The sequence below is a fragment of the Salmo salar genome, chromosome 13 (genome assembly GCF_965601325.2).
Source record: "Salmo salar chromosome 13, fSalSal1, whole genome shotgun sequence".
Lineage (NCBI taxonomy): Eukaryota > Metazoa > Chordata > Actinopteri > Salmoniformes > Salmonidae > Salmo > Salmo salar.
The window spans coordinates 10,653,557-10,674,259 of NC_138303.1; the positions used below are offsets into that span (position 1 = coordinate 10,653,557).

The 20,703-nt window shown below is 45.7% G+C and overlaps 1 protein-coding gene across 2 annotated transcripts in view; it reads right to left on the bottom strand.

Annotated features, from left to right (window-relative positions):
• ampd2b (adenosine monophosphate deaminase 2b) overlaps positions 1-20,703 on the bottom strand; it is a 64,601-nt gene that overhangs the window by 22,088 nt on the left and 21,810 nt on the right. Inside the window, exon 1 of one of the 2 annotated variants that reach the window (XM_045692879.2) lies at positions 15,543-15,644. The exons of the other annotated variant lie outside the window; for it this stretch is intronic. The gene's annotated coding sequence lies outside the window, so the exon portion shown is untranslated. Of the gene's footprint in view, positions 1-15,542; positions 15,645-20,703 lie in introns of those variants that run through there. 2 annotated transcript variants of the gene reach the window in all.

Here is a 20,703-nt window from a genome sequence, read left to right on the forward strand (position 1 = left end):
GGTGTGATGCTGAACACTTACTGTGGTGTGATGCTGAAACATTACTGGGGTGTGATGCTGAAACATTACTGGGGTGTGATGCTGAAACATTACTGTGGTGTGATGCTGAAACATTACTGGGGTGTGATGCTGAAACATTACTGGGGTGTGATGCTGAAACATTACCGTGGTGTGATGCTGAAACATTACTGTGGTGTGATGCTGAAACATTACTGTGGTGTGATGCTGAACCATTACCGTGGTGTGATGCTGAAACATTACTGTGGTGTGATGCTGAAACATTACTGTGGTGTGATGCTGAACCATTACCGTGGTGTGATGCTGAACCATTACCGTGGTGTGATGCTGAAACATTACGTGGTGGTGCTGAAACATTACTGTGGTGTGATGCTGAACCATTACCGTGGTGTGATGCTGAACCATTACCGTGGTGTGATGCTGAAACATTACTGTGGTGTGATGCTGAAACATTACTGTGGTGTGATGCTGAAACATTACTGTGGTGTGATGCTGAACCATTACCGTGGTGTGATGCTGAAACATTACTGTGGTGTGATGCTGAACCATTACTGTGGTGTGATGCTGAACCATTACTGTGGTGTGATGCTGAACCATTTGTATTGTATTTATTATGGATCTCCATTAGTTGTTGCCATGGCAGCAACTACTATTCCTGGGGTCCAGCAAAATTGAGGCAGTTTATACAATTCTTAAAACATTACAATACATTCACTGATTTTACAACACACTGTGTGCCCTCAGGCCCCTACTCCACCACTGACACATATCTACAGTACTAAATCCATGTGTATGTGTGTGTCATGTCCTGACCAGTATAGGGGTTATTTGTTATTGTAGTTTGGTCAGGACGTGGCAGGGGGTGTTTGTTTTATGTGGTTCAGGGTGTGTTTTGTGTATGTGTTTAGGTAGAGGGGTATTTGATTTATTAGTCCGGGGTTTGTTAGTCATTGTTCTATGTTAGTATATTTCTATGTTCTATCTAGTCTTTTGTAGTTCTATGTTTAGTTAATTGGGGTTGGACCTTCAATTGGAGACAGCTGGTTATTGTTGCCTCTGATTGAGGGTCCTATACTTAGGAGTTTGTTTTTTCATGGGATTTTGTGGGAGATTGTTCTTGTTTAGCTATTTGCCTGACGAGACTGTCCAGTTCGTTTTGTTTTGTATAGGTATTTTGTGTTTTCCTTCTTCACCAAATAAAAAAGAAGATGAGTGTACTTTTCCCCGCTGCGTCTTGGTCTCTACCCTACGATACCGGTGACAGTGTGTGCATAGTGCGTATGTTATTGTGTGTGTATGCATCTGTCTGTGTCTATGTTTGTGTTACTTCACAGTCCCCGCTGTTCCAGGACTTTGAATGGCCCCACAAACCGCGGACCCAGCTTCTGGCAGGGCAGGCGAAGGGGGCAGGTTCCGGGTCAAGAGCCAGACCCGATCCCCCGGTGCTCGTCTTCTGCCGCCTCACGGCCCGTTGCAGGTGCACATGGGTGGCGTCCCAGGTCTCCTCCGAGCGCTTAAACCATTCGTCCACCGCAGGAGCTTCGATCTGGCTCTGGTGAGGCTGACCGAGACGCCCAGACGTTCCATGAACGCTCTCCAGACCCTGGACGTGAACTGGGGACCCCGATCAGAAACTATGTCCTCAGGCACCCCGTAGTGCCGGAAGATGTGTGTAAACAGGGCCTCCGCAGTCTGTAGGGCCGTAGGGAGACCGGGCAAAGGAAGGAGATGGCAGGACTTAGAAAACCGATCCACAACGAGGGAGGAAGATCCGTCAGGAAGTCCACTGACAGGTGCGACCACGGCCGTTGTGGAACGGGTGTAGGTTGTAACTTCCCTCTGGGTAGGTGCCTGGGAGCCTTGCACTGGGCGCACACCGAGCAGTAGGAAACATAAACCCTCATGTCCTTGGCCAAGGTGGACCACCAGTACTTCCCACCGATGCCAGGGTGACCAGAGGAGGGTGACGTGTGGGCCCAATAGATCAACCGGTCGCAGACAGAACGTACAGGCGCCCAAGCTGGACACTGGGGGGGAGTGGGCTATGTGCGTAATGCCCGCTCGATGTCCGCGTCCAGCTCCCACACCACCGGTGCCACCAGGCAAGAGGCTGGGAGTATGGGAGTGGGATCCATGGGCCGCTCCTCTGTGTCGTACAGCCGGGACAGTGCGTCTGCCTTGATATTCTGGGAACCCGGTCTGTACGAGTGGATGAAAACAAAACGGGGAAAAAACATGGCCCACCTTGCTTGGCGAGGATTCAGTCTCCTCGCTGCCCGGATGTACTCCAGATTGCGGTGGTCAGTCCAGATGAGAAAAGGGTGTGTAGCCCCCTCAAGCCAATGTCTCTACCCCTTCAAAGCCTTGGCGACAGCCAACGGCTCCCGGTCCCCCACGTCAGAGTTTCGCTCCGCCGGGCTGAGCTTCCTCGAGAAGAAGGCACAGGAGCGGAGCTTCGGTGGCGTACCCGAGCGCTGAGAGAGCACGGCTCCTATCCCAGCCTCGGACGTGTCCACCTCCACTGTGAACGCCAAAGAGGGATCCAGATGGGCCAGCACGGGAGCCGAGGTAAACAGAGCCCTCAGGTGACTAAAAGCCCTGTCCGCCTCAGCTGACCACTGCAAGTGCACTGGGCCCCCCTTCAGCAGTGAGGTAATGGAAGCCGCCACCTGACCAAAACCCCGGATAAACCTCCGGTAGTAAAATCCTAGAAACCGCTGCACCTCCTTTACCGTGGTGGGAGTCGGCCAATTACGCACGGCTGAAATACGGTCACTCTCCATCTCCACCCCTGAGGTGGAAATGTGATACCCTAGGAAGGAGACGGACTGCTGGAAGAACAGGCATTTCTCCGCCTTGACGTACAGGTCATTCTCCAACAGTTGACCAAGCACCCTGCGCACCAGGGACACACGCTCAGCGCGTGCAGCGGAGTATATCAGAATGTCATCAATATACACCACTACACCCTGCCCGTGCAGGTCCCTGAAAATCTCGTCTACAAAGGCTTGGAAGACTGATGGAGCATTCATCAACCTGTACGGCATGACGAGGTACTCATAACGGCCTGAGGTAGTACTGAACGCCGTCTTCCACTCGTTTCCCTCCCGGATACGCACCAGGTTGTAAGCACTCCTGAGATCTAGTTTGGTGAAGAAGCGTGCCCCGTGCATTGACTCAATCGCAGTGGCTATGAGAGGTAGCGGGTAACTGTACTCCATAGTGATCTGGTTTAGGGCTCGATAGTCAATACACGGGCGCAGACCTCCCTCCTTCTTCTTCACAAAAAAGAAACTTGAGGAGGCGGGTGAAGTGGAGGACCGAATGTTCCCCTGACGCAGGGATTCGGAGACATATGTTTCCATAGCCGCCGTCTCCGCCTGTGAGAGGGGATACACGTGACTCCTGGGAAGTGCGGCATCTACCAGGAAATGTATCGCACAATCCCCCCGACGATGAGGTGGTAATTGAGTCGCCTTCTTTTTGGAGAAGGCGAGAGCCAAATCAGAAAATTCGGGGGGAATGCGCACGGTGGAGACCTTGTCTGGACTTTCCACCATAGTAGCACCAACGGAAACCCCTAAACACCTCCCCGAGCACTCTCGCGACCATCCCGTGAGAGCCCTCCGTGCCATGAAACAGTGGGGTCATGACAAGCTAACCAGGTTAGGCCTAGCACCACGGGAAATGCAGGAGAGTTAATGAGGAAGAGAGTGATTCTCTCCTTGTGACCCCCCTGCATCACCATGCCCAGGGGAGCGGTGGCCTCCCTAATCAACCCTGACCCTAATGGTCGACTGTCTAAGGCGTGAACTGGGAAGGGCATAGCCACGGGAACAATGGGGATCCCTAGACTATGGGCGACTGATCTGTCTATAAAATTCCCAGCCGCACCTGAATTGACGAGCGCAATGCTGGGAATGCGGGGAGAACTCAGGAAAAGTATCATACAAAAACATATGTGCAACAGAGGGCTCTGGGTGAGAATGGTGCCGGCTCACCTGGGATGACGCCAGAGTGCCGTGCCTGCTGCCTCGACCCCCAGAGGAACCAACCCGGCACCGACCGGCAGTGTGACCTCTGTGGCCCACAGATGGTACACGAGACATAACCTCCTCCGGTCTCCCTGAGCGCAGCACTTCCCAGCTCCATGGGCATCGGAGCGGTGGTGCTGGGGGATGGAACCGACAGATCCCGCTCTGGACATCCGCGGGTAGCCAGCAGGTTATCCAGCCGAATGGACAGGTCCACCAGCAGGTCGAAGGTGAGGGTGGTGTCCCTGCAGGCCAACTCCCGATGGACGTCCTCGCGCAAACTGCAACGATAGTGGTCGATCAAGGTCCTGTCGTTCCATCCCGCGCCGGTGGCCAGTGTCCGAAAGTCCATCGCGAACTCCAGGGCGCTCCTCATCCCCTGCCTCAGATGGAAGAGACGTTCACCCGTCGAAGACTGCCCAGAAGCGACGGGTGATATCCTCTAAATGGTCCAGCGCTGCATCTCCTTCTCCCCACACGGCGTTGGCCCACTCCAGGGCTTTCCCCGAGAGGCACGAGACGAGGGCGGACACCCTCTCACGGCCCGAAGGAGCCGGGTGGACGGTTGCCAGGTATAGATCCAGCTGCAACAGGAAACCCTGGCAGCGTGCAGCCATCCCATCGTACTCCCGGGGAAGGGCGAGATGAATCCCACTGGGACCGGGTGAAGGGGGGGTGAGTAGTGGAGACCCCGGTTGTGCTGGTGGAGGCACTGGGGGAACTCCCTGTCTCTCCCAGCGGTCCATGGTTTGGACGATGTGGTCCATGGCGGCGCCGAGATGGTGGAGCATCGCCGCGTACTCCCGGACGCGCTCCTCGACCCCTATACCAGGGGCACCTGCTCCTGCTGACTCCATATTCGGGTGTGGAATTCTGTAAGCGGTGCGTAACTGGCAGCAGTGAAGTCAGGCGCAGGAGAGAATAAATGGGTAACAGCCGGAGCACTTAAATGATGCAAAAGCAAACGGCACCCAGAACAGCAAAATACGGGTTGAAACAACCCGTCGCCAGCCAGTCGGAAATGCACAAAACACTTACAACAAACAATTCCACACACAGACGGTTATATACACGTCAAATAATGAGGGAATGTAAACCAGGTGTGTGGGAAAACAAGACAAAACAAATAGAAAATGAAAGGTGGATCGGCGATGGCTAGAATATCGGTGACGTCGACTGCCGAACGCCGCCCGAACAAGGAGAGGAACCGACTTCGGCGGAAGTCGTGACACTGTGCTAAGGTCTATCCAACGCTGGTCTGACCAATCAGATTCCACGCTTCAAGATTGCTTCCATCAGGTGGTAACCTCAGACAATAACGTTGACGTATACACTGACTCGGTGAGCGAGTTTATACAGAAGTGTAAAGGAGATGTTGTACCCACTTTGACTATTAAAACCTTCCCTAACCAGAAACCGTGGATTGATGGCATCATTCACACAAAACTGAAAGCATGTACCAACCCATTTAATCATGGCATGGCAACTGGAAAGAAATGGCATGGCGACTGGAAACCGAATACAAACAGTGTAGTTATTCCCTCCGTAAGGCAATCAAACAAGCGTCAATAAGCATCAGTATAGAGGCAATTCAACGGCTCAAACACGAGACGTATGTGGTAGGATCTACAGACAATCAAGGATTACAAAAAGTAAACCAGCCCCATCGCGGACGTCGACGTCTTGCTCCCAGACAAATTAAACAACTTCTTTGCGCGCTTTGGGGACAATACAGTGTCACCGACACGGCCCGCAACCAAAGACTGGTGGCTCTCCTTCTCCCTGGCCGATGTGAGTAAAATGTGCAGACCAGCTGGCTTGTGTGTATACGGACATATTCAATCCCTATCCCAGTCTGCTTACCCCACATGCTTCAAGATGGCCACCATTGATCCTGTTTCCAAGAAAGCTAAGGTAACTGATCTAAATGACTATCATCTCGTAGCACTCACTTCTGTCATCATGAAGTGCTTTGAGAGACTAGTCAAGGATCATATCACCTCCAGCCTACCTGTTACCCTAGACCCACTCCAATTTGCTTACTGCCCCAATAGGTCCACAGACAATGCATTCGCCATCACACTGCACACTGCCCTATCCCACCTGGACAAGAGAAATACTTATGTAATAATGCTGTTCATTGACTACAGCTCAGCATTCAACACCATAGTACCCTCCAAACTCATCATTAAGCTTGAGATCCTGTGTCTCAACCCTGCCCTGTGCAACTGGGTCCTGGACTTTCTGACGGGACACCCCCAGGTGGTGAGGGTAGGAAACAACATCTCCACCCCGCTGATCCTCAACACTGGGGCCCCACAAGGGTGCGTTCTCAGCCCTCTCCTGTACTCCCTGTTCACCCAAGACTGCATGGCCATGCATGCCTCCAACTCAATCATCAAGTTTGCAGATGACACTACAGTGGTAGGCTTGATTACCAACAACGACGAGACAGCCTACAGGGAGGAGTTGAGGGCCCTCGGAGTGTGGTGTCAGGAAAACAACCTCTCACTCAACGTCAACAAAACAAAGGAGATGATTGTGGACTTCAGGAAACAGCAGCGGGAGCAGCCCCCTATCTACACTGACGGGACAATAGTGGAGAAGGTGGAAAGTTTTAAGTTCCTCGGCGTACACATCATGGACAAACTGAAATGGTCCACCCACACAGACAGCATGATGAAAAAGGCGCAACAGCGCCTCTTCAACCTCAGGAGGCTGAAGAAATTTGGCTTGTCACCAAAAACACAAACTTTTAAAGATGCACAATCAAGAGCATCCTGTCGGGCTGTATCACCGCCTGGTGTGGCAACTGCTCCGCCCACATCCGTAAGGCTCTCCAGAGGGTAGTGAGGTCTGCACAACGCATCACCGGGGGCAAACTACCTGCCCTCCAGGACACCTACACCACCCGATGTCACAGGAAGGCCAAAAAGATCATCAAGGACATCAACCACCCGAGCCACTGCCCGTTCACCCCGCTGTCATGCAGAAGGAGAGGTCAGTACAGGTGCATCAAAGCTGGGACCGAGAGACTGAAAAACAGCTTCTATCTCAAGGCCATACGACTATTAAACAGCCATCACTAACATTGAGTGGCTGCTGCCAACATACTGATTCAAATCTCTAGCCACTTGATAATTACAATTTGGATGTAATAAATGTATCACTAGTCACTTTAAACAATGCCACTTTAGATAATATTTACATACCCTACATTACTCATTTCATATGTATATACTGTACTCTATACCATCTACTGCATCTTGCCTATGCCGTTCGGCCATCGCTCATCCATATATTTATATGTACATATTCTTATTCATTCCTTTACACTTGGGCCTTACAATTAGTGTCTAGCAGAGAGTCAATCAGCTCTTTGAAATCCAGTTTCAACTGTTCAGAGCTGCCCTTCATAATGTCATTAAAACCCACACGGACTAGGATAGAATGGATTTCCATGTCCTGATGTAGTACATTCAGGAGCAGCTTAGTAATGTCATTTACTCGAGCTCCGGTGTAGGACATTGTTTTTGCACCAGGAACGGTCACATTCCTTACCATGGAGCTGCCCAGAATCACAGCTGGCGAGAAGGACGAGGAAATCTGCCCACTCCCACGCTTCACAGGATTCGGAGAACCCTTTATGGATGGGCGAGAGGCAGGATAACCATTACTGTTGTGTGATGCTGAACTTCTGCCAATCAGAATCTAGTACTGACTGAAGCAGTGGTATGTCTGGAGGATAATCATCAGGGGTCACCAGGGGTCATCAGGAGTCATCATGGGTCATCAGGAGTCATCATGGGTCATCATGGGACATCATGGGTCACCAGGGGTCACCAGGGGTCATCATGGGTCATCATGGGTCACCAGGGGTCATCATGGGTCACCAGGGGTCACCAGGGGTCATCAGGGGTCACCAGGGGTCATCAGGGGTCATCATAGATCATAAGGGGTCACCAGGGGTCACCAGGGGTCATCAGGGGTCATCATAGATCATAAGGGGTCATCAGGGGTCACCAGGGGTCATCATTGGTCATCATAGATTCTGCTTGTGTGGACCTCCAGGTGTACGTCACAAATGGCACGCTATACCCTTCATAGTGCACTACCTTTGAGGGCTCTGGTGTGTGGTACCCTTTGCAGTGCACTATGTTTGAGGGCTCTGGTCTGCACTATTAAAGGAATTGGGTGTCATTTGGGATGTACACCTGGAGTTCCATACAAGCAGAATCTATGATAACCCCTGATGGCCCCTGATGTCCGGGGTGCTACGAGGGCTATCAGGTACTATCTGTTGACCTAGATCTGACCTGGAAACACTACATACCCCTGCTAAATGAAATAGGATAATGATATCACCTTGATATTTGACTTCTACTCCATGAATATTTCAGTAGCTAAACACAGAACTGATCTGAGGGTTGGTAACAGGCTGATTAGTTGGCCATTTGAACTGAACTGCGTATACAGCAGACTCCCTTTTCAATCTCCATCAGCTTGTGTTGTTGTTGCCAACCGACGTCAGGGATGAAGGGTTAAGGTCAATATCAAATCAAATCACATTTTATTGGTCACATAGTCATACTTATGTTTATGCGGGTGTAGTGAAATGCTTGTGTTCCTCGCTCCAACAGTGCAGTAGTATCTAACAATTCACAACAATACACACAAATCTAAAAGTAAAAGAATGGAATTAAGAAATATATAAATATTAGGACGAGCAATGTCGGAGTGTGATGGCCTTGAGATAGAAGCTGTTTTTCAGTCTCTCTGTCCCAGCTTTGATGCACCTGTACTGACCTCGCCTTCTGGATGATAGCGGGGTGAACAGGCAGTGGCTCGGGTGGTTGTTGTCCTTGATGATCTTTCTGGCCTTCCTGTGACATAGGGTGCTGTAGGTGTCCTGGAGGGCAGGCAGTGTGCCCCGGTGACGCATTGGGCAGACCATACCACCCTCTGGAGAGTCTTGCGGTTGCGAGGGGTGCAGCTGTCGTACCAGGCAGTGATACAGCCCGACAGGATGCTCTCAGTTGTGCATCTGTAAAAACTTCTGAGGGTCTTAGGGGCCAAGATGAATTTCTTCAGCCTCCTGAGATGGAAGAGTTGCTGTTGCGCCTTCTTCGCCACACTATCTGTGTGGGTGGACCATTTCAGATTGTCAGTCATGTGTATGATGAGGAACTTGAAGCTTACCACCTTCTCAACTGCGGTCCCGTCGATGTGGATAGAGGCATGCTCCCTCTGTTGTTTCCTAAAGTCCACGATTAGCTCCTTCATTTTATGGTCGTTGAGGAAGAGGTTATTTTCCTGGCACCACTCCTCCAGGGCCCTCACCTCCTCTCTGTAGGCTGTCTTGCATTGTGGTTGCATTGTCTGTGGATCTATTGGGCGGTAAGCAAATTGAAGTGGGTCTATGGTATCAGGTAAGGTAGAGGTGATATGATCCTTAACTAGCCTCTCAAAGCACTTCATGGTGACAAGTGAGTGCCATGGCGCGGTAGTCATTTAGTTCAGTTACCTTCGCTTTCTTGGGTACAGGAACAATGGTGGACATATTGAAGCATGTGGGGACAGCAGACTGGGATAGGGAGAGATTGAATATGTCCATAAACACTCCATGCCAGCTGGTCTGCGCATGCTCTGAGGACGCGGCTAGGGATGCCGTCTGGGCCGGCAGCCTTGCAAGGGTTAACATGCTTAAATGTCATACTCATGTCGGCCAAGGAGAAGGAGAGCCCACTGTCCTTGGGAGCGGGACATGTCAGGTGCACTGTCTTATCCTCAAAGTGGGCGAAGAAGGTGTTTAGTTTGTCTGGAAGCAAGACGTTGGTGTCTGCGACGAGTCTGGTTTTCCACTTTGTAGTCCATGACTGTCTGTAGACAACTGACACATACGTCTTGTGTCTGAGTCATTGAATTGTGACTCCACTTTGTCTCTGTACTGACGTTTTGCCTATTTGATTTCCTTACGGAGTGAATAACTATGCTGTTTGTAGTCAACCATATTCCCAGTCACCTTGCCATGGTTAAATGTGGTGTTTCGCGCTTTCAGTTTTGCGTGAATGCTGTGAACCGTCTATACACGGTTTCTGGTTTGGGTAGGTTTTAATAGACAGCGTGGGAACAACATCCCCTATACACTTGCTAATGAACTCAGTCACTGTGTCAGTGTAAACGTCAATGTTACTCTCAGACGCTACCCGGAACATATCCCAGTCCGAGTGATCAAAACAATCTTGAAGCATGGATTCCAATTGGTTGTTGAATAGACCTTAGCACGGGTACTTCCTGTTTGAGTTTCTGTCTCTAGGAAGGGAGGAGAAAAATGTAGTTGTGATCTGATTTGCCATAGGGAGGGCGGGGGAGGGCCTTGTAGGCATCTCGAAATGGAGAGTAGCAGTGGTCCAGTGTTTTTCCAGAGCGAGTACTACAGTCAATGTGTTGGTAGAACTTCGGTAGCGTTTTCCTCAAATTTGTTCTGTTAAAATCCCCAGCTACAATAATTGCGGCCTTAGGATATGTGATTTCCAGTTTGCATAAAGTCCAGTGTAGCTCCTTGAGGGCCAATAGACACGGCTGTGACTGTAAACGAAGAGAATTTTCTTGGGAGGTTATACGGTTGGTATTTGATTGTGAGGTATTCTAGAAAAGGACTTGAGTTTCTCTATGTTATCACAATCACACCATGAGTAGTTAATCATGAAACATACATCCCTGCCTTTCTTTCTCCCGGAGAGTTCTTTATTCCTGTCTGCGCGATGAACTGAGAACCCAGCTGGCTGTATGGACGGGTACAGTATATCCAGAGAGAGCCATGATTCCATGAAACATAGTATAATACAGTCCCTGATGTCTCGCCGGAAGGAGATCCTCGCCCTGAGCTCGTAATATAGTAATATACTCAGAAGCAGTGGATGGTGTGCCCGCCTCATGAGTCGGACTAGAAGTCCACTCCCGAATACCTCTTCTCCGCCGGCGGCATCTTGGAGCAGCCTCTGGGATAAGTTTAAATGTCCTGGTGGGTACGAACGAAGGATCCAATTCAGGAAAGTCGTATTCCTGGTCGTAATGCTGGTGAGTTACCACTGCTCTGATATCCAAAATGTATTTCTGGCTGTATGTAATAACACAAAATATGTTCTGGTCTAATAATGTAAGAAATAACATACAAAAAAACGAAATACTGCAAAGTTGCTTAAGAGCTGGAAGCAGAGCTGCTATGTCTGTCGGTGCCACCTTGCCATCAAGTGGAAACCATCTGATACTGACTGGGAAGAGGAGAAACAAAGGTCAAAGGTTACAACTTCCTGTGTTATTAACCTCCTACATTGCACTGTAGTTTTAGATGTCCCCCTACAAACCTCAGATTGTTGTCAAATATGTTAGGCTCACACATTGATTATAGTCTGCAGAGCTAATGCCAGGGAGCTAACTGATGTCTTCAGTTCTCATAGTCTACAGAGTTAATGCCAGGGAGCTAACTGATGTCTTCAGTTCTCATAGTCTACAGAGCTAATGCCAGGGAGCTAACTGATGTCTTCAGTTCTCATAGTCTACAGAGCTAATGCCAGGGAGCTAACTGATGTCTTCAGTTCTCATAGTCTACAGAGTTAATGCCAGGGAGCTAACTGATGTCTTCAGTTCTCATAGTCTACAGCGCTAATGCCAGGGAGCTAACTGATGTCTTCAGTTCTCATAGTCTACAGAGCTAATGCCAGGGAGCTAACTGATGTCTTCAGTTCTCATAGTCTACAGAGCTAATGCCAGGGAGCTAACTGATGTCTTCAGTTCTCATAGTCTACAGAGTTAATGCCAGGGAGCTAACTGATGTCTTCAGTTCTTAGGAAAGTTACTCCTCTGCGTTAGTTACTTCCACATGCTGTACATATGGTGCAGCTGAGAGTTTTACTTCCACAATACATAAGCATAATACTGTGACCAACCTGCAGGCAGCACAACAGAAACCTACAGTATGCACATCTTCAGCCCACACCTTCAGCCCTTATCTTCAGCCCACCTCTTCAGCCCATACCTTCAGCCCAGAACTTCAGCCCACACTTTCAGCCTATACCTTCACTGTACATCTTCAGCCCACACCTTCAGCCCACACCTTCACTGCACACCTTCAGCCCACACCTTCACTGCACACCTTCAGCCAACACCTTCACTGCACACCTTCAGCCCACACCTTCACTGCACACCTTCAGCCCACACCTTCACTGCACACCTTCAGCCCACACCTTCACTGCACACCTTCAGGCCACACCTTCAGCCCACACCTTCACTGCACACCTTCATCCCACACCTTCACTGCACATCTTCACACACACAGAGGCTGTCACTCCACACACACAGAGGCTGCCACCTCCACACACACAGAGGCTGTCACCTCCACACAGAGAATTTCACCTCAAGCATCCAACACTGACTGTATACATCTTACCTCTTACTTCTTACCATCTTATCCTCACACACTGTGCAGTAAAATGCTCTCCTTTTATCTCTCTCTCTCTTCCTCTCCCTCTCTTCCTCTCCCCTCTCTCTCTTCCTCTCCCTCTCTCTCTCTCCCTCTCTCTCTCTCTCTCTCTCTCTCTCTCCCTTTCTCTCCCTCTCTCTTTCTTTCTCTCTTTCTCTCTCTCTCCCTTTATCTCTCTCACTATCTATCTCTACTATCTCTCTCTCTTTATCTCTGTCTCTCTCTCCCACTCTCCCCCCTCTCTCTTTCACTCTCTCGCTCTCCCTTCTCTCTCACTCTTCTCTCTCTCCCTACTCAATTCCATTAAATCCAAAGGGCTTTATTAGCATGGGAAACATATGTTTACATTGCCAAAGCAAGTGAAATAGATAATAAACATAAGTGAAATAAACATCCAAAAATGAACACTCACAAAGGAACAGAGACATTTCAAATGTCATATGTGCTCCCTCCCTCCCTTTCAAATGTCATATGTGCTCCCTCCCTCTCTCTCTCTCTCTCTCTCTCTCTCTCTCTCTCTCTCTCTCTCTCTCCCTACTCTCTACCTTCTCTCTACCTTCTCTCTATCTCTCTCTCTCTCTCTCTCTCTCTGTCTCTCAGCTACTTGTCAGTGTTTTATGATCCCCTGTTCCTGTACTCCGATACACCTCCATACACACACATGTCTATTGTCCTCTCTAATCTGTCATGTCATACATACACAGAGCTGGTCTCTAATCTGTCATGTCATACATACACAGAGCTGGTCTTGTAGATCCATCCAGTCTCTGTCCCAGTGTGTCTGCCCCCCCCCCCCCCCCTCTCCTGGTTGGCTGTTCTAGTGCCTGTGTCTGCCCCCCCCCTGCTCCTGGTTGGCTGTTCTAGTGCCTGTGTCTGCCCCCCCTGCTCCTGGTTGGCTGTTCTAGTGCCTGTGTCTGCCCCCCCTGCTCCTGGTTGGCTGTTCTAGTGCCTGTGTCTGCCCCCCCTCCCCCCCTCCTGGTTGGCTGTTCTAGTGCCGTGTCTGCCCCCCCCTGCTCCTGGTTGGCTGTTCTAGTGCCTGTGTCTGCCCCCCCCCCCCCCTGCTCCTGGTTGGCTGTTCTAGTGCCTGTGTCTGCCCCCCCCCCTCCCCCCTCCTGGTTGGCTGTTCTAGTGCCTGTGTCTGCCCCCCCCTGCTCCTGGTTGGCAGGGGGGGTGAGAAGATGCATCACTGAGGAAAGAGGCTGGAGCCTGGTCTGTTTTTCTCTCATCACCCCCGTCTATCTCTTCTTTAGCTTTTTCCATTGTTTTATTTCGCTCTGGGGAAGGTTTAGGTCTATATGTGTCTCTATGTGTCTCTGTGAGTGTGAAAGACACATCAGCTCATGGGTATGGTTTGAACCAGATGATTGTGTAATAAAAAGGAAGACCACCCCCCCCTCCTCCTCCTTCCCCCCTCCTCCTCCTTCCCCCCCCCCCCCTCCCCCCTCACATTAATAAAATTAAAGGACCAGTGTGTATTTATTTCACCTCCTGTCATTGGTGGAGCGGTATTCTCTCGGAACATGCATTGATGCGTTGTTTTGATGTGAACTCAATGTCTCTATGTCAGAAATATGTCCCAATTTCCCAATCAAGTTGATAACGTTAGAAATAGCCAGAAAAATGGATAAGGCAAAAGGGAATTTTTCTCATCTGCACTTTCAAGACACAGAATAACACTGTTGAGGTAAATACATAAACACATGTTAATGTAGTATTAATAACACACCATCATCACTATCTGAAATTCCAACAACAACAAAAACTTGAAAAAGGGTCACCCCTTTTAAGGCAATCAGGTGAAATGTGGTGAATTCTGACATTGTGCTTGAAAAGGGAGGTAGAAGAGAGGATACAGCTGATCTGATTGAGGTCTGAATGCTCTCCATGTGATTCGATTACAAAACTTGGTTGTTTTCCTCTCAACGTAGACGAGTGAAGAATGAATACGATTTCGTTCTTATCAATCAGCCAATCAGGAGCTTTGACAAGGTCACGAGAGGACAATGGTTCCTTAGACAATGGCCACTGTCATTATATCAGACGGACCTCTGAAATGTAGTTATCCATTTATTCTATCTTCTCGAACAGATTACGCAACACGCGTCACATCATGCATGTATGTAACAGGTACACATCGAAGAGAGGTCGGTGCTCCTCGGGGTACATTGTGTGAATAACCATGCCATTCCTTCTGCCTGGAGACTTTCCAGTTTCAATAGCAGCCATGTTGAGGAAGAACAAAGCCAGAAAGCTCTTTCAAGCATCAGAGGTTAATCATTTCTTTAACAAGCATCCCAGCTGTGAGAGTAATTCTACCGTGCTATTAAATGGTCAAAAGTAGTGCACTATATAGGGAATTTAGGGTGCAATTTGGGACGCACACCGTGTCTACGGTAAGAGTAGTGTAGAAAGCTCTTAAGGTTGCATTGCTGCTGCATCTGCTCAAAAACCCTCGAAGGCCAATTTCATCTCACTGAGTCATGCTCTCTGTATCGTAACGATGTTAACTTAACACATAGCAACCTCGTCGAGAGGTCCAGATTACTTTGAGTAACAGCTAATGTTTAATAAATAGACATTGGTAACATTTTACTCGCCACTGACAGGTATTAGGCATTATGATGTAGTTATAACGCGTTATAACATTTGTTCTAGTATTAGTATCATCTTATAAATGCCCCTCTAGACGGTAAAACAGCTATTTTATGGTCTGACCCCTGGCGCTGCTCGTGATGGGATCTGACTGCATTTGTGTCCGTCACACTCCACCTAGAGTCTACAACGTTGTATTACACAGACTGTGCAAGCGAGTCCAATATACGGTGTACATACCATTATACAGCGTGTTCAAACACAATAACCAAACAGCTATTAAGGAAATAAAAAAAAAACAGCAAGAATAATCATCATATTCACAAAACCCCCTCTCAACCCAACCACATAAAGACATGTTTAACCTATCAAAACACAACAAAAGTGAGAAGTTATGATTAATATTCCTACAGTACCTCTTCAACTGTTTCCTCTTCCCCCCCCAAAAAATAAATCAGGTACTTGGCTGTCTTGAGACATGAGGTGGAGTGGAGTAAAATGGAGGAACTAAACCCTTCAGGGGATCCTTATATCTCTACACCCAGTCCTCTATCAATTACTGTATGAGTGATAGCAGCAGGGAGCCTACAATATGGGTCCACAGGTTAGTCACATGTCATTGACATAGGTAATCTCGAGGGTGAGCCATGGACAGAGAGAGAGAGGGAGATCCATGAAGCTGTTGTGTCAATGGAGGGGTGCCTGGGTATTTAAGGGTCATTCTGTATATAAACATTTGGATCATCTGGTGGTGGGAGCTATTTAAGTGATAATGCCCGAGAAGCTGGCATTTGTAGGACATATTGGCACGGGTGTTGTTAGGCCCTAGACATTTTACATTTTAGTCATTTAGCAGACGCTCTTATCCAGAGCGACTTACAGTAGTGAATGCATACATTTAATTTCCTACATTCTTTTTTTTTCTGTGCTGGCCCCCCGTGGGAATCGAACCCACAACCCTGGCGTTGCAAACACCATGCGTTGCAAACACCATGCTCTACCAACTGAGCTACAGGGAGGGGCAGAAGTCGAATCTGTGCCAATATATCCTCCAAACACAGGCTTCAAGGGCACTTTTAGACAATGGTTTACCAACATATACAAATAATGATTGACGTATTTTCATTTAAAAAAAAAATGTTATTTCGATTAATGTACTTGTACTGTTTCATCCTTCCACGAGATATAGTCCCGACACAAATCTAGGGTTGCTGCCCAAGCTGGCTGGTCGTTCGTTCTATCGGTTCGGTTCCCAGAGATGCGACTCAGTCGTTCAGTCTTTTTGTTCTGTATCTATGGACCCAGTCGTTCGTTTTAAATGTTCCATTGCCATACTGGCTGGCAACGTTCTAATCCCTTGCTAGCTAGCCAACTACGGCTGACTTTCAGTCAGGTTAAAAAGCTAGAATAAGCTAGAATAACAGCAAAGTAGAATAACAGCAAAGTAGTGAATTTGCATTTGTTTCAGCTGTTTTCTTGTGACATTTATTTGGATACATCCATAACACGCTAACGAGGCGTGATTTCACCTGGCATAGAAAATGTGCTGTCTCATCAGGACACTGTTGTTGAGAGGAGCTAGCCAACAACACAGCTAACACAATCACTTCAAACTGAAACTAGAAAGACTGCAAACTACCTTTTTTTCAATTGACATGTCTTTGTATATATCCATACAAATTTGGCCAGCTGATTCATGATTTCGAGCTGGCTGAGAAAAGCTGCCTGCCTGTCTGTCTCGTCCAGACTCCCGACACACTCATTACTATGGGACAACTGGAGATCCAATTTGAATATTGAAACAATGTTGCAAATGTCGGAGAGACAGACAGCAAGTATATTACAAATCTCTGCTGTTGAAAACTAAGTGTTAGTCTAAAAGAAATGTGAGATAATGTCTAGATGCTTTTTAATAGTGGAGATCAAGTTTATAAATTGCTTGGCTGGGCTGATAAGACAGTAGATTGTGCAGTCAGATGGAACAGAGTAAATAGGCATTTTAACATCATAGATTTAGCCGGTGGTAACTTGTGGAATAGACACCAGCTGGAATGTGGTTTTAACCAATCAAAATTCAGGATTAGACCCCGTTGTATAACAGGCCCTAGCTGTCAATCATTGTTGAAACGCACTGAAAGCTGTTTGATGTAGAGATTACATCCCACCCAGTCTGACTGAGAGGACACCACACGACAGCAAATACGCTGAGTTTCATGAGTTCTTTCTATCACCAGTAGTCAGATACAGTGTCTTCAGATGCACATTGCGCACCTAAACCCAAGTGGTTTCTGATCCATAGTTATTGATCCATAGTTATTGATCCATAGTTATTGATTCATAGTTATTGATCCATAGTTATTAATCCATATTTATTGATCCATAGTTATTGATCCCTAGTTATTGATCCCTAGTTATTGATCCCATAGTTAATGATCCATAGTTATTGATCCCTAGTTATTGATCCCTAGTTAATGATCCATAGTTAATGATCCATAGTTATTGATCCCTAGTTATTGATCCATAGTTATTGATCCCTAGTTATTGATCCCTAGTTAATGATCCATAGTTAATGATCCATAGTTAATGATCCCATAGTTATTGATCCATAGTTATTGATCCCTAGTTATTGATCCCTAGTTATTGATCCCATAGTTATTGATCCATAGTTATTGATCCCTAGTTATTGATCCCTAGTTATTGATCCCTAGTTATTGATCCCTAGTTATTGATCCCTAGTTATTGATCCCATAGTTATTGATCCATAGTTATTGATCCCTAGTTAATGATCCATAGTTATTGATCCCTAGTTATTGATCCCTAGTTAATGATCCCATAGTTAATGATCCATAGTTAATGATCCCATAGTTATTGATCCATAGTTATTGATCCCTAGTTATTGATCCCTAGTTATTGATCCCATAGTTATTGATCCATAGTTATTGATCCATAGTTATTGATCTCTAGTTATTGATCCCTAGTTATTGATCCCTAGTTATTGATCCCTAGTTATTGATCCATAGTTAATGATCCCATAGTTATTGATCCCATAGTTATTGATCCCTAGTTATTGATCCCATAGTTAATGATCCATAGTTATTGATCCCTAGTTATTGATCCCTAGTTATTGATCCCATAGTTATTGATCCATAGTTATTGATCTCTAGTTATTGATCCCTAGTTATTGATCCATAGTTATTGATCCATAGTTATTGATCCCATAGTTATTGATCCATAGTTATTGATCCATAGTTATTGATCCCTAGTTATTGATCCCTAGTTATTGATCCCTAGTTATTGATCCATAGTTATTGATCCATAGTTATTGATCCCATAGTTATTGATCCCTAGTTATTGATCCATAGTTAATGATCCATAGTTATTGATCCCTAGTTATTGATCCCATAGTTAATGATCCATAGTTAATGATCCATAGTTATTGATCCCATAGTTATTGATCCCTAGTTATTGATCCCTAGTTATTGATCCCATAGTTAATGATCCATAGTTATTGATCCCTAGTTATTGATCCCATAGTTAATGATCCCTAGTTATTGATCCCATAGTTATTGATCCATAGTTATTGATCCCATAGTTATTGATCCCTAGTTATTGATCCATAGTTATTGATCCCATAGTTATTGATCCATAGTTATTGATCCCATAGTTATTGATCCCATAGTTATTGATCCCATAGTTATTAATCCCATAGTTATTAATCCCATAGTTATTAATCCATAGTTATTAATCCATAGTTATTGATCCATAGTTATTGATCCATAGTTATTGAACCCATAGTTATTGATCCCATAGTTAATGATCCCTAGTTATTGATCCCATAGTTATTGATCCATAGTTATTGATCCCATAGTTATTGATTCCATAGTTATTGATCCATAGTTATTGATCCCATAGTTATTGATCCCTAGTTATTGATCCATAGTTATTGATCCCATAGTTATTGATCCATAGTTATTGATCCCATAGTTATTGATCCATAGTTATTGATCCCTAGTTATTGATCCCTAGTTATTGATCCCATAGTTAATGATCCATAGTTATTGATCCCTAGTTATTGATCCCTAGTTAATGATCCATAGTTAATGATCCATAGTTATTGATCCCTAGTTATTGATCCATAGTTAATGATCCATAGTTATTGATCCATAGTTAATTATCCCTAGTTATTAATTCCCTAGTTATTGATCCATAGTTATTGATCCATAGTTATTGATCCCATAGTTATTGATCCATAGTTAATTATCCATAGTTATTAATCCCATAGTTATTGATCCATAGTTATTGATCCCATAGTTATTAATCCCATAGTTATTGATCCATAGTTATTGATCCATAGTTATTGATCCATAGTTATTGATCCATAGTTATTGATCCATAGTTATTGATCCATAGTTATTGATCCATAGTTATTGATCCCTAGTTATTGATCCCATAGTTAATGATCCATAGTTATTGATCCCTAGTTATTGATCCCTAGTTAATGATCCATAGTTAATGATCCATAGTTATTGATCCCTAGTTATTGATCCATAGTTAATGATCCCTAGTTATTGATCCATAGTTAATTATCCATAGTTATTAATCCCATAGTTATTGATCCATAGTTATTGATCCCATAGTTATTAATCCCATAGTTATTGATCCATAGTTATTGATCCCATAGTTATTGATCCATAGTTATTGATCCATAGTTAATGATCCATAGTTATTGATCCATAGTTAATTGATCCATAGTTATTGATCCCATAGTTATTGATCCATAGTTATTGATCCCATAGTTATTAATCCCATAGTTATTGATCCATAGTTATTGATCCATAGTTATTGATCCATAGTTATTGATCCATAGTTATTGATCCATAGTTATTGATCCCATAGTTATTGATCCATAGTTATTGATCCCTAGTTATTGATCCCTAGTTATTGATCCCATAGTTATTGATCCATAGTTATTGATCCCTAGTTATTGATCCCATAGTTAATGATCCCTAGTTATTGATCCCTAGTTATTGATCCCATAGTTAATGATCCATAGTTATTGATCCCATAGTTATTGATCCCATAGTTATTGATCCCTAGTTATTGATCCCATAGTTATTGATCCCATAGTTATTAATCCATAGTTATTGATCCATAGTTATTGATCCATAGTTATTGATCCCTAGTTATTGATCCCATAGTTATTGATCCATAGTTATTGATCTCTAGTTATTGATCCCTAGTTATTGATCCATAGTTATTGATCCATAGTTATTGATCCCATAGTTATTGATCCATAGTTAATTATCCATAGTTATTAATCCCATAGTTATTAATCCCATAGTTATTGATCCATAGTTATTGATCCATAGTTATTGATCCCTAGTTATTGATCCCTAGTTATTGATCCCTAGTTATTGATCCATAGTTAATGATCCATAGTTATTGATCCCATAGTTATTGATCCATAGTTATTGATCCATAGTTATTGATCCCATAGTTATTGATCCCATAGTTATTGATCCCTAGTTATTGATCCCTAGTTATTGATCCCATAGTTATTGATCCATAGTTATTGAT